The sequence below is a fragment of the Sminthopsis crassicaudata genome, chromosome 4 (assembly GCF_048593235.1).
Source record: "Sminthopsis crassicaudata isolate SCR6 chromosome 4, ASM4859323v1, whole genome shotgun sequence".
Classification (NCBI taxonomy): domain Eukaryota; kingdom Metazoa; phylum Chordata; class Mammalia; order Dasyuromorphia; family Dasyuridae; genus Sminthopsis; species Sminthopsis crassicaudata.
The window spans coordinates 255,006,394-255,020,672 of record NC_133620.1 but is presented as its reverse complement, the minus strand read 5'-3'; positions in this window follow the sequence as shown (position 1 = coordinate 255,020,672).

The window sequence follows — 14,279 nt, the reverse complement described above, 5'->3', positions numbered from 1 at the left end:
TCTATTTTCCAGGTCTATAGATTTTTCCCAGTAAGTATTTGAAGTTATTCTACAGCTTTTCATTTTTTTTTTTTTTTTGTTTTGTTTGACTGATTCTTGGGTTCTCAATGAATCATTCATTACTATTTGTTCCATCCTGAATTTTAAGGAGTTATTTTCTTCATTCACTGTAACGTGCTCTCCTGGCAGTTACAATTACTAGCTTAATAACCGGTAGCGCACTCAAGAACAACCACGTGTAATCTTAAAAGCCTTTATTATACCTACTCACATAATGCCCTAACTGATGCCCTGACTTGTTGGTTCCCGAGTGAACACCTGGTCAGAAGACCCATTACCCTTACCTCTTTTGGCTATCCATCTTGGCTTGGCCACCCAGGCTGGGAAGCCAAGGTGAAGAACGCCAGGTTAAAGAGACCGCCTGCTGCCTGCAGTGGGCTTACATAGGGCCTGTGAGGTCACACACACAGCCAATCAGCGAGAGAGTCACCCATTATGAAGCTATCTCAATATGGCCAGGATCCCGCCCAAGGGCAGTCCTAATATCCACAGAAATTACTTCTGGGCCTCAATCTCCCAATGCGCTGTGGCACCCATTTAAAGGCCCCTTACAATTCCCTTTCTCTTGTTTTGCGGGAACCGCACATCTCACCAAGCTAAACTTTTAGCACCAGCTATAGTTCACTTGATCCATGAGATGACAGAGTGTTATGCCCAAGGAGGTACAAAGCAGCAGATCAGCAAACAGAAGTATGACAATAAGAACCACGCTCAACAGTGGCCCAAGTGTTCAACCCATTCATCAAAGTCATACTCGAGATAATAAGCCAAAGAGGTTGGATGCCAATGAGGTAGGATGTCAACACTGAGGTGGGAAGTCAACAAGGTAAAACATCACAATTCTAGTTAACAAATATCAGTGAGGTAGGTTGTCACAATTCTAGTTACATTTATCACAGTTCTAGACCAATTCTAGTTTCTTACAATTTTCTGTTGCACTTTTCACACTCCTAGAACAATTCTAGCTTATCACAATTCTCAATTGCACTTTTCACAATTCTAGAACAATTCTAGCTTATCACAATTCTCTATTGCACTTTTCACAATCTTAGAGCAATTCTAGTTTCACAGGTGCACATAAGCAAAGTCATGTCCAATAACATTGTCTCAATAACAACGGCAGGTGGGTGTGTTGGTTTTTCACCCACTAATTTAAAAGCATAGTCCTTCAATAGAAAGCATAGGGCAAAGCCTCTTCCCAGGCCACCATATGGAAAGTAGCCACGGGAGGAGCAAGCAGGCCTATTGTCCATTTACAGTCTTTTTATTGCATATCACCCAAAACAGTCCATTTCAGCTGCAACACTGGAACTGTGTCCGCTGTCTCTGGTGTCATGGTCAGGAGGGGCATTGCTGCCATCAGTGTCTGGAGGGCTGCGGACATCTGGCTGGTCCCTCTGGGCTGTTGTCTGGTCCTTCTCTTGGATCCCCAGGTCACAAATGTCTCTGGTGGGGATGAACTCTACTGCTGGATCTGCACCTAGGAAGGAATGTACTCGGGGCCCAACTTGGGCCTTTCCAAATGCCATCCAGGCCTTTCCACATCACAGTGGAAACAAAGTTGTTGTCAAAAAGATTAACAAGTCAGACAAAAGTCAGTCTGTCACTTAGCTGCACTTTCTGTGTATGCCCGAAGTGCATTGCTAAGGTAAAAGGCAAAGAATTTAAAAATGTAAAACCAAAATAATTTAAAAGTGTAAAACCAAAATAGATTAAAAATATAAAACCAAAATAACTTTAAAATGTAAAATCAAAATACTTTGAAGATGTAAAATCAAAAATGTTTAAAAATATAAAATCAAAATTTAAAAATTGTAAGCAATCACATATCCCAAAATTCCCTTCTCTTGTTTAGAAGAGAAGATCTTGGGGATAGTCTGTGCAGTAATGACTTTACTAATAGGATTATAAGATTCCAATGGAATGTGCAAAATCAAATTCAATGCAAAAACACCTAAAGGCAAAGTATTTGTAAGCCAATCCATAACTGTCTTAAATGCATGTGAAATTTCTACAATAGAAAAATGGTTGATCACATGTCTAGCTGCTTCTCCAGATTGGAATGAGTCCATAGTGTCCATTGGTCTTAAAACATCCACTCATACAGTTAATGAAAAAAGAACACTCGGCCATATCCCTGAATTCTTTTGCCTAAAAATCAAAGTTTGAGTTTCTGATACCGAATTGTACTCCAGGAGTGTGAATCAATAAATCTGATATTACTTTTCCTCCTGGATCAAAGATCACACACTGTCTATTTATTCTAGTGATTAAAACAGCAATTTTCCAACCCATTCTAAACATAAACACTGTTTTATAAATACCCATAGGGGGTTGGGAAATCAAGCTTACCTGTGGAAGTGGAAAATCCACGAGGTAAGAAAAGAGGAGTTCCAACTCTCCAAAGACTATCCTAGCACTTTTACAAGTATAAAACTCCACTCTCTCTAACTGCAAGATCTTATCCCTGTAAGGTTTCTTAGAAAGTAACTGAACTGTATTTTTAAAACTTTTCTGATTATACTCAATACCCCACAATTCCTTTTTGCCTTTGGGAATAAAACCTACTCCAGTCCTTTGAAATGAAGACACAGGAGTTTTGAATGGATTAATGGGCAGTGCTGATAGTATTATCTCCCTTCCTTTTCCTCCTCCCCCTTCTCCCTTGGCCCAAGAAGGTGAGGCAGAGGGAAGAAGAATTGGAAAATTCCCCAAAGGCTGATTTAAAATCAAACCTGAGCTTTGCACATAAAAAGAACTAAACTTCTTCTCAATGAAAGAGTAATCAATAAATTCCTTAAAACAACAATGCAAGAGGTAAACCAACAAAACGCTAAGAAGAATTTCTACAACTTTAGTCCATGTGGTTCGTTTATTTCCTTCCTTAGTTTCAGCCACTGGTTTGAACTCTTCCTGTTCTATCTGTAGTAACCTAGCTTTTTCTTCTTTCTCTATCTCAATCTGTAGTTTAACCTGCAATTCCAGCAACTCTTGCTGTCTCATTTTGTACTCTATACTGTCATACATACGCATTAGCTCTAGGTTGCTCCCTCTCCGATCTATATTTAATGGGTGTGGGGATAGCCTTTGTGGAGCTTGATTACAAGCTTCCTGCTGTTCTTCAGTGGTGATCTTTGTTAAAAGATCTTCCATCTGGCTCTTTACCCTTTTTATATAAGCATTATGTTCAGCTGTGTCCTTGAGCCTGATCCCAGATTTACCTGGGTCCATATTGCTTCTCTGTCTTCCCTCTTAAGTGGCGTTTCTACCGGATCTTTCAGAATCTTAATTCTGAATATTAAATATTTTCAAAACCTGATAATTTCTGATGCATCCACGTTGAGCGCCATTTGTAACGTGCTCTCCTGGCAGTTACAATTACTAGCTTAATAATCGGTAGCGCACTCAAGAACAACCACGTGTAATCTTAAAAGCCTTTATTATACCTACTCACATAATGCCCTAACTGATGCCCTGACTTGTTGGTTCCCGAGTGAACACCTGGTCAGAAGACCCATGTGTTCACTACCAAAACCCTTACCTCTTTTGGCTATCCATCTTGGCTTGGCCACCCAGGCTGGGAAGCCAAGGTGAAGAACGCCAGGTTAAAGAGACCGCCTGCTGCCTGCAGTGGGCTTACATAGGGCCTGTGAGGTCACACACACAGCCAATCAGCGAGAGAGTCACCCATTATGAAGCTATCTCAATATGGCCAGGATCCCACCCAAGGGCAGTCCTAATATCCACAGAAATTACTTCCGGGCCTCAATCTCCCAATGCGCTGTGGCACCTATTTAAAGGCCCCTTACAATTCACAGTTTTTAGTTCTTTTTGTATATGCCCAATTTCGTTTTTAAATGAATTATTTTGCTCTATTGAATTTTTTTCCATTTCCCTAATTTTTTTAGAGAATTATTTTCTTTTTCTAATTCAAAAATCCTATTTTATTGAGTCTTTTTTTATCTTTTCCAATTCAGAAATCTTACTTTCCTGTGATTTTTTTAACCTTTTCTAATTCACAAATTTTGTTTCCCTGAATCTCCTGTGAATTCTTTATTTTTTCCAACTCCAATTTCAGAATGTTATTATTCCCTATAATAGCTTCTCTTTCCTTTCCCCATTTTTCTTCAAACTCTCTTAATTTTTTAATAGTCTCTTCTAGTAGAGAGTTATGTGATGGGGGGCAGGAATCATTCCCCTTTAGGCTGTTATCTGCTGACTCTCTGCTGTTAACTTCCTCGGGGTTGGATACCCGCTCCTTCTCTGTGTAGAAAGAATCAATCATTTTTCTTGGCTTTTTACTCATATTTAAAAAATCTTTTGGGGTCTGTCCCTGGGGTACAAAATTATTTATTTATTTCTTTACCAGCTTCCTCCCAGACCAGATGGATGCAGTGCCTCCTGCGCCTGAGCTAAGAGAGAGCTCTGGGAGAGAGTTCCCCACTCCCTCCCTGGAAGTGTCTCAGAGGTGATTAATAGGACTGCACTGTGAGGGCGCTGTGTGTCCTAGTGACTTCCCTGAGGTTTAAGACTGAACAGTAATGGTGACACAAAGCCCAGCCTATGCGTCCTGGTGGGGCGTGGATGTCAGCAGCTGATGTGAAAAGCCCCTGTGCTCAAACTGGAAGTGTCTGCCCTGAAATCGGGGTCCATATTTCAAAGGTTCTGCTTCTCTTGGACTTCTGGGGCTGAGTTCCACAGCCTCCAGCCGAGTCAGGCACTATGTGTTACCTTGGGCAGTGTCCGCCTGCTTTTCAATCTCTTAATTACCCCCAGGTGAAAGCCTGGACAGCCTAAGTCGGGCACACCCACAGTGCTAAGATCTGTTGAGTCACTTCCAGATTGGGGTGGTTCTAGTATCTGGCTTTATATTTTAAAGTGGCTTGATTTCTCTTCTGAACTGCTGTTTTATAATAATGTTTTTTATAGCTAACAGCCTATGCCAGATTCCTCTATATCAGTGGCTTCTCTGATTCCATAGCCCTCCCCAGTGCGATCAGCGCAGTGTGACACCACCCAACTGTCTCTGCTGGCCTCTTTTTTTTTTCCTCCCCTGTGAACCGACCTTTTCTGTTGAAACTCCAGTTTCTCTTCAGCTGGTAAGTCGTGCTTCCAGTCCTTGTGGTTTCTATCAGTCCAGCGCTATTTTTGAGGCTGATTTAACTAATTGGTAATGAGGGAAGAAGGGAGCTCACAAAATTGTGTGTATCTTCTCTGCCATCTTGGCTCCACCCCCCTATACAACCTTTAAAAGGAGCAAGTTCATTGGTTGAAGTAATTTTCCCATAAGTCCTTGAGTTCTCACACGCCCATTCTCTGGGAGGATAAAAGAGACAACATTGGGCCCAGCGAAGTAAGTCTACTCTAGGTCAGAGTTGGGACGGCTCTCTACAGGAAGAAGAGTCTGGCCGGGAGATTGAGTTGAGACAGAAGATCTCCTCCCAGAGAGCGAACGGCAGTTTCTGGAGATAATAGAACATTACAATCTGAGTCAACAAAAGGAATATCCACATTAACAATATCATAAGGTCATATAAAAAAAAACAAATAAATTTTATTTGTAAAGAAACTGAGGCCCAAAAGTAAAAAATTACCTACCCTAGAGGAAGAGTATGAGAAAGCAGAATCAGAATTCAAACCTATATCCTATGACTAAAGAGCATACATTTATCTCAGTATTAATTAGTAAAATGAAGAGAAAAATATTTCATTTCGCTCAGGCAAAGAAATTTACATATTTATTTCAGTAGTTTTCAGTGGGAAATAAGATTGTATGGTAAATCCTTCTCTATTTCCTTTTTTTTTTTTTCATTCAGCATAGCATTTACATTTTCAACAGTGCTTCTTCAAAAGTGACCAAGGTCAATATTAGTAGCATATTCATTTTATAATTGATTCATCAAAAGAAAAAGTCACCATGTTATCAAAACCTCCAGGCAAATAGAAATGTTATAATCATGCATTAAGAATTGGCATGATTTTATAACTACAAAACCCCTCTTCCCACTGGAAGGGTGCTTAAAATAATGTGATTCACCTTGTGGTTAGAAATAGAAGTCCCCCTCTTCTTGCAAAAAAAAAAAAAAAAAAAAAAAAAAGCGAAGAAAAAAACAAACAAAACAAAAGCTTTCAGCATATTCTGCCTGAAATGTGATCACAGCAGAAACTGATTGACACACAGTCATTAATATGGATTGTTTGAATTTCTCCATGCCCATGAATACAGTCTGTCAGAATAATTCAGACAGAAACAAAGCTCTTTAAGACCTTAATTATTTAATTGGCTAACATGTATTAGTTATTTTAACATAGTAATTACTGTCAATTACCAACTTCATTTTGTGCTAAGCAGAGACTGTCTTAGTTTATAGTTTGTTAAGTAATAGTTGTCAGTTAAAGCTAATGTTACAATTATTCTGAAGAAGGAATAGAATTGAAGAGTAGGAAGAGAACTAGGAACAAGAAGAGGAATTGCACCATTGACATATCCTGATAATAACCTTCTGGAAAATGTCCTCTTGATATCTTGATATCATTAGGGCAGTAAGGGAAAATAGGAGGAATAGACAGATAACCTGGGTTCAGATTCTGCTGCCTTGCTACATGTAGTATTTTAGCAAGTCACCGAAATTCTTTGAGCCTCAGTTTTCTTTTTATCCCTCGGTCAATTATCATGTGATCATAAACTAAAAAGGATAATTCACTATTTGAAATTTTTACATTCATACTTCAATAGATTTGTCATTCTATTGTTGTAGGTACTCTATATTATACATTGCACACTATTCATAATTCTTAATCTTTTTAATTTGTTTTCTTTTTTTTTCAAGTATCAAGAAAGAAAACAAAAGAAAAAGGCAAAAAAAGAAAAGAAAAAGAGAAAGAAAAAAAAAGAAAACAAAGAAGAAATGAAAGCAAAGCAAAAAAAAAAAAGAAATGAAAGAAATTCAAATTAGCAATTCTCATATAAAGCAGTTGGTTGTCTAGTGGATAGAGTGCTAGGCCTAACATCAGAAATTGGAGTCAAATCTCACCTTAGATTTTTATTAGCTTTATGCCTGGTATATATAGTAGATGCTACAATAATGCTTATTGTATTTTTTCCCTTCCATAATACAAAAAGAACAAAAATAAGAATTGTATATAATATGTTAAGCATATATTAATTTTAATATGGTATTATTAAGGAAAATAATAAAATTTGCTTGGTCTTGTAGACATGTTTTACGAAACTGTTTTGTTAATTTAATATTAATATTAATTTAAACCATTTTGTTAATTTTAATGAGAAGAGCATCCACTATTAGTCCCATATTGCCTTCAAAAAATAACTTCAATATAAAGGATTTTGAATTAAATTTTAAAAGAATCTTAAATAAAACTTTACATTATTACAAAAAGAAAAAAAATGCAAAATAAGGTAACAGTTCATTTTAATGATTATTAAAAGTATAATCTTTTAACCATATCTTTGTATAATCATTTTATTAAAAAAAAAAAAAAAAAACAACAACTATTCATTTATGACTATTACCTTCAAAGGCTCAGTCCTCTTTCCCAATCACAAGTCTTCCTTATTATTTCCTTTATCTATTTAGTGCTTTGGGAAAGAGGTCTCCACCCTTAGATGAATCCATCCTTTCCAAACAGAGAAAATAAGAAGCAAGTAATTAATCCTGAATTCACAGAAAGTAAAGAATAATATGTTGTTTCAGATTATTCCAAAGGCTTTAGCTTACTTCAGATATCTTCTTACATATCTTATATTTTCATATATGCATTCCTTTCGTATACATCTATATATCTTATATATCTAAAATGGAGAACAGAGTAAGAGATCTAACTGCTTTTCCACTTAAAACTTCCCTGCTTCTCTCTCTTCTCTGAACTTCCTCTGTTCTTTTCTTTCTCTGTATTTAATTAACTTTTGTTTTTCTCTTTTCACATCATTATTATTATCCTCCACCACCCCAAATAAAATGTGAGGAAATTGAGACTGAGAGGTTAAATGATTTTCCCAGGCTAACATGTCTATTAATTGGGATTTGAAAAAGAATTTAAATTTGTTTTCCCAATTCCAAGTCTAGCAATATTCAATTTTTCATTTAACTTTTTGGCTAAGTTATAAATGCATTTATGTTGTCTACAGTTAGAGAATGATGTGCTATCATGTCAATAATTCTTTTTTTTTTTTTTTTCTTTAATCCAGCTTACAATATTTTCTAAGATTTTTTGGAACATTTCAAAGGTATTTTCAAGTACAGATGCATGTTTAAGTTACTTGTCATTGTCAAAATGATGGGGGAAACCCTGAAACTGTCCTCTGACTTTGGGGGGCAGGACATGGGTGAATGCTTGAAACACTCCATGAACTTTTGAGAAACTCTCCTTTGGGACAGATTTGCCTCAAAGAATCAAGATAAAGTGGCCTAATTCTGTTATCTTGGTGGGACTAGCTATACTCTCTATTGACTAGCTATACCCTCTGTTGAGTTGAAAATTAGTCCAGGACCACTCTTACTTAACTCAAACTTAAGTGATCTTATTCAACTGGAAATTTAGGCCTGGGGGTAGTGACAACATTGAAGGAATTTCATTTAATTGATCTCTTATAAAAAAGGGCAATTTTAAACTCATAATTTGCAGAGGCCCAAAGCAGGACCATCCCTTGTCAAGAAACCTGTCTCTCTTTGTGGCATAACTACCTGTCAGGATACCTGCCCACTGTGAAGACATTATCTTCTCAGTGTTTACACCCCTGTTTATATTTCTGTCAGGATTTTTCCACTAAAACCTTTATCTCTCTGCCGGGGACTGATTTCTCAGTGCCAATAAAACTTCCCTTTTGCCAATCAAACCTTTCAGGTTTGTGAATTCTTTCATATTAAACCTGTGCTGACCAGAAGGAGATTCTCACACCTCAACTCTCTGCACTGCCCCTAACCACATCATTTGGTTCCCTAACTGCATCAAAAATACTCATGAATACATGTTTCTGGCTTAGAACACTGAAATTATCTTGATACCTCTGAGATCTGTGTTAACAGGTCATTAGGCTCTGTGATGTTAGTTTTCCCTACCAGATGGCATAAAGAAAAGACTGAACAGCTGCAACAAGGTGAAGAAAGTACAAGGTATGTTATTTCTGGACAGTAAACACACCAAATATAGTATCCTTTATTGTCCACATACAAGCAGTGAAATTCATTTAAAATGGTCATACTATTTTCTCAGCAATTTAGATCTTACAAATCACTTCCCTTGGGGGGGAAAAAAAAAAAAAAAAAAACAAGAAAAAAAAAAAAAAAAACCCTGTAGGCTGAGACATTAGTCTATGATTCTATACAGGATATGTCTGTGTGTTTCTCTGTATAAATATTTGACCTTTGATCTCAGAACATGCTTTCCACAAAATACCCAGGACAGATTTACAGACTCTTGGAAATTCTACTGACACAGTAAATAATTAGGTAGAAACAAGACAATATCTGTCTTCTTTTTTTTTCACTTCTTATTTCTTCTCCCACTCCCCACTCTCTTTTTCCTTGAGAATAACAGTTCCCTGCCATTCAAAAATGCTTGACAAAAATCTCAATAAAATTTGAGAGGAAGAAATATATATTAATAATGAAATGAACCATAACATTATGAGGTGATATGATGGCATCAGCACTTGTAAAAATCAATGACAACAGAGCAAGAGTCAGTGTAGACTGCCTAGGAAACATTAACTTGCAGAGTTTTGGGACTTCTGTCAGTGATTAAGAATAGCCTGAAGCTTGGTCCATGACTTTGAAAAGGAGAGCAATGTGACTGAGCTGCAGTACTGTGAAAGATTTTGTTGAATTTTTGGACATGTTTTCAGTCATTGATTAAAAGAAACATCTTTATTAAGGCATCCTTTTCAAAATTTATAAATTTAATAAATCAATGTAATGTTTAGTAAATTTACAAGAAAAGAAATAAAATAATAAACAATATAACCCATATTCCAACTGATTAACAAGGATCTTGTCATACTTCTTAAATAACTGACAATTCCTATTAAGAGAAAATGAAATAATAATTATTTTTTAATTATCTCTTCAAATTCCCAACTCATGAAATATCAAGCATTTTGAAATTATCTTCTTCCTATTTTTCAGAACTCTTTTGACATAAGACATTTAGGAAATTTCTTAGTAACAATTAGAAAGCTTTGCCTGATGGGAGAATATACCTGAAATTTTATGGATTAAAGTTCATATCATTATATGAATTAGAGAAGTAAGGAGCTTTTCTCTTCCAAACTTTCATTTTGCAAATAAGGAAATTGAGGTCAAGAGAGGTAAACATTTAGTATCAATAGTAACCAGGAAAGCTAAGAATTAAAGACTGCCTCAAGTCTAATTCTGTCTTTTGTTTGTTTTTTCCCCTCTAAAGTAGCCTGCCTTTTATTTTGTTTGTCCATGAAGATTCAGTACATATATAGCTTTCTTAGTTCCCTTCAGGCTGTGTCACATACTGGAGATATGATGGACTTGTCTAATATTTTTAATTACCTGTCAAAAAATTGGCATTCCCTCCCTTTGAAACCACCCTTAGAAGCAACTCTGTAGGTAGGAAAATCTTCTGGGGGATTCCCCAAAGAATCTATAACCATAGTTCTGGGCCTACACCAGAAGTCAGCCATTCTTAGGGATACCTGCCTATTTAAAGACTATAATCACAATTGGGGATAATACTAGAAGCCATCTGTTATTGGAGCGTAATCTATCTTTACATAAGGACTATATCATGTTTCAACCTCATTAATGCTTCATTCCATCCAAAACAGAATACTATGTCCTGTCATTATGCCTTTGCATGGACTCTCCTGACTTGCTCTTGAAAACTGTGAGAGCCCTTTACAAAGCTCAGCTTAAGTTCTATCTCTTAAAAGATGTCATTTTTTTCATACCTCCAGCCATTGGTAGTTCTCCAAATCCCCCCCCCCCTTTTTTTGTACAAATGTCTCTTGTAGATTCTCTGCCCCTCTTAAGATAGAAAATGGTTCCATTTTTGTCTTTGTATCTCCAGCACAGTTTAATGTAACTGGCACAAAATCGATGTGCCATAAATACTTGTTGAATAGAAGTAAACTTAACTGAATTGAATTAGGAGCTCTTTGTCTCACATGCTTATATCAAATAGATTTCCCACTCAGGAACTATTATAGAGATTGTTATTAAGGTATTTTCAGTTATAACTGATTCTTTGTTTTAACATTTGTTTTCTTGGCAAACATGCTGGAGTATTTTGTCACTTTCTTTGTAATTCTGGAGAAATTGAGGCAAGATAGAGATTAGAGAGTTTTAATATTTTATTTGAAAGGCAGTGGGACCAAATGGATTCATGGTTTGGTCCCAGCGCTGAATGAGGCTATCGTCTCCAAGAATCCAGCAAACAATGCGAGTTCTCAATGACATATATATGCAGGTGGCTTAGCTACAGGGGTAGACCAAAGCAGGGGTGTAGTCAGAGCATTGAGAGTGGAAATGGGACTATCAATCTGGTTCTGATAGGGTGGAGGGAGGCATGGGACATTCTGATAAATTGGGATTACAGAATGGGGAGAGGCTTCAGGCATTCTGATGATGTCTAAGATAGAAGGCATTGAGCAGAACAATTAGGAACTGAGGCAGAACAATTCAGGGAAACCAAGGCAGGACAATTTAGGGAAACTAAGTCAAAACAATTAGGGAAACTGAGTCAGGACAATTATGAACAGAGTCAGGACAATAAAAGAGAACTGTGGCACAACACCTCCATCTCATTTTACAGATGAGCTAAAGAAATGATGAACTAAGACAAACAAAATTAATTCATCCAAGGTCACAGTGTAATGCCAGAGAAACTGAGACAAGATAGAGATTAGAGAGTGTTAAATATTTTATTTGAAAGGGAGATTTTTACTGGGAACAAATGGATCCATGGTTTGGTCCCAGGGCTGAATGAGACTATAGTTTCCAAGAATCCAGCAAACAATGTAAGTTCTCCTGACTCTAATTTATAAGAAATCAAGCCATTCTCCAATTGATAAATGGTCAAAAGATATGAACAGACAATTTTTAGATGATGAAATTGAAACTATTTCCACTTATATGAAAGAGTATTCCAAATCACTATTGATCAGAGAAATGCAAATTAAGACAACTCTGAGATATCACTACACACCTGTCAGAAGGAAAAGAAATAATGATGAATGTTGGAAGGGATTTGGGAAAACTGGGACACTGATGCATTGTTGGTGGACTTATGAACAAATCCAACCATTCTGAAGAGCAATCTGGAATTATGCCCAAAAAGTCATCAGACTGTGCATACCTTTTGATCCAGCAGTGCTACTACTGGGCTTATATCCCAGTACCTGTATGTGCCAAAATGTTTGTGACAGCCCTTTTTGTAGTGACTAGAAACTGGAAAATGACTGGATGCCTATCAATTGGAGAATGGTTGGGTAAATTGTGGTATATGAATATTATGGAATATTATTGTTCTGTAAGAAATGACCAGCAGGATGAATACAGAGAGGCTTGGAGAAACTTACATGAACTGATGCTGAGGGAAATAAGCAGAACTAGGAGATAATTATACACTTCAACAATGATACTATATGAGGATGTATTCCGATGGAAGTGGATATCTTCAACATAGAGAAGAGCTAATCCAATTCCAATTGATCAATGATGGACAGAATCAGCTACACCCAGAGAAGGAATACTGCGAAATGAGGGTAAACTGCATTTTTGTTTTTCTTTCCAGGTTATTTTTACCTTCTGAATCCAATTCTTCTTGTGCAACAAGAAATTTGGCTCTGCACACATATATTGTATCTAGGATATACTATAACATATTTAACGTGTATGGGACTGCCTGCCATCTAGGGGAGAGGTGGAGAGAAGGAGGGGAAAATTCGGAACAGAAGTGAGTGCAAGGGATAATGTTGTAAAAAATTACCCATGCATATGTACTGTCAAAAAAAAAGTTATAGTTATAAAATTAATTTTTAAAAATTAAATAAAAAAGGGAAAAAAACAAACAACAACAACAACAACAACAAAAACAATTTAAGTTCTCAATGACATATATATGCAAGTGGCTCAGTTACAGGGGTACACTGAGGAAGGGGTGGATTCACAGCCCTGAGAGTGGGATCTGGACTATCAATTTGGTTCTGACAGGGTTGGGGGAGGCACAGAACATTCTGGGATGGGGAGAGACATTCTGATAAGTAGGGAAGGGCTGGAGGCATGATGCCTAAGATAGAAGGTCTTTCTCCTTATCTGGATCATCATGATTAGAAGGGAGGGGTGGTGTATTGTAGTATTGAGCAGAACAATTAGGAACTGAGGGAGAACAATTCAGGAAAACCAAGGCAGAACAATTATGCAAACTGAGTCAGGACAATTATGGAAACTGAGTCAGAACAATAAAAGGGAACTGTGGCACAACATTCTACACTCTCCCTTCTGAATATTCAAATCATTGAATTACCTTCCTCTAGATACCTGGAAGGTCTTAGCACCATAATTTTGACCAACCCTATGTGAAGCAAACAAACCAAAATAAAACTAGAAAAATGCAAAATTTATAGTAAGGACAAGTGTCTCTTTGATAATCCCAGAGTTAATCAGCAATTCAAAAGTTCCCTGTTGCTAGCATGTCAGTTCATCTGCAGTACCGGAGCATCTCAGCCAGAGAATCCACTTTGAGATGGACAATTCACTGTGAGTTAGGACTGTGGTCATTTATACATTTAACTCAGCCTCTGCTTATAGAGCAGCAGAGCTCAAGCCCCATTCAGATAGGCAACCCACTCCAGGGGAGAAGGTGAGGTTGGAGTTGGAGGAACAGACAGGGCTGCAGAAAGGATCAGATTTCTGAGCAGATTATGCATAATTAGACCAAGGCAGGTGATCCTGAACTTTTAGAGACCTAATACCAAACTGCAAGGTCCTTTGAGAATGTTGAAATGCTAATTAAGACACTGGGGTTACAGGAATAGAGAAACAGATCAGAGAGATTGTCCCAAGACAGGTGTCTGATTTCTGGTTGTTTCTAAAAAATAGACCCCAAAACTGAGTCTTCCAGGGCAATTCCAACAGAGTAAGGGATTTCAAAGTTAAAGCATAACCAGCAAATCATAGTCTAGTAAATTTAAGCAAGAGATAAAAATGAAAAGGATTATTAGAAGGCTT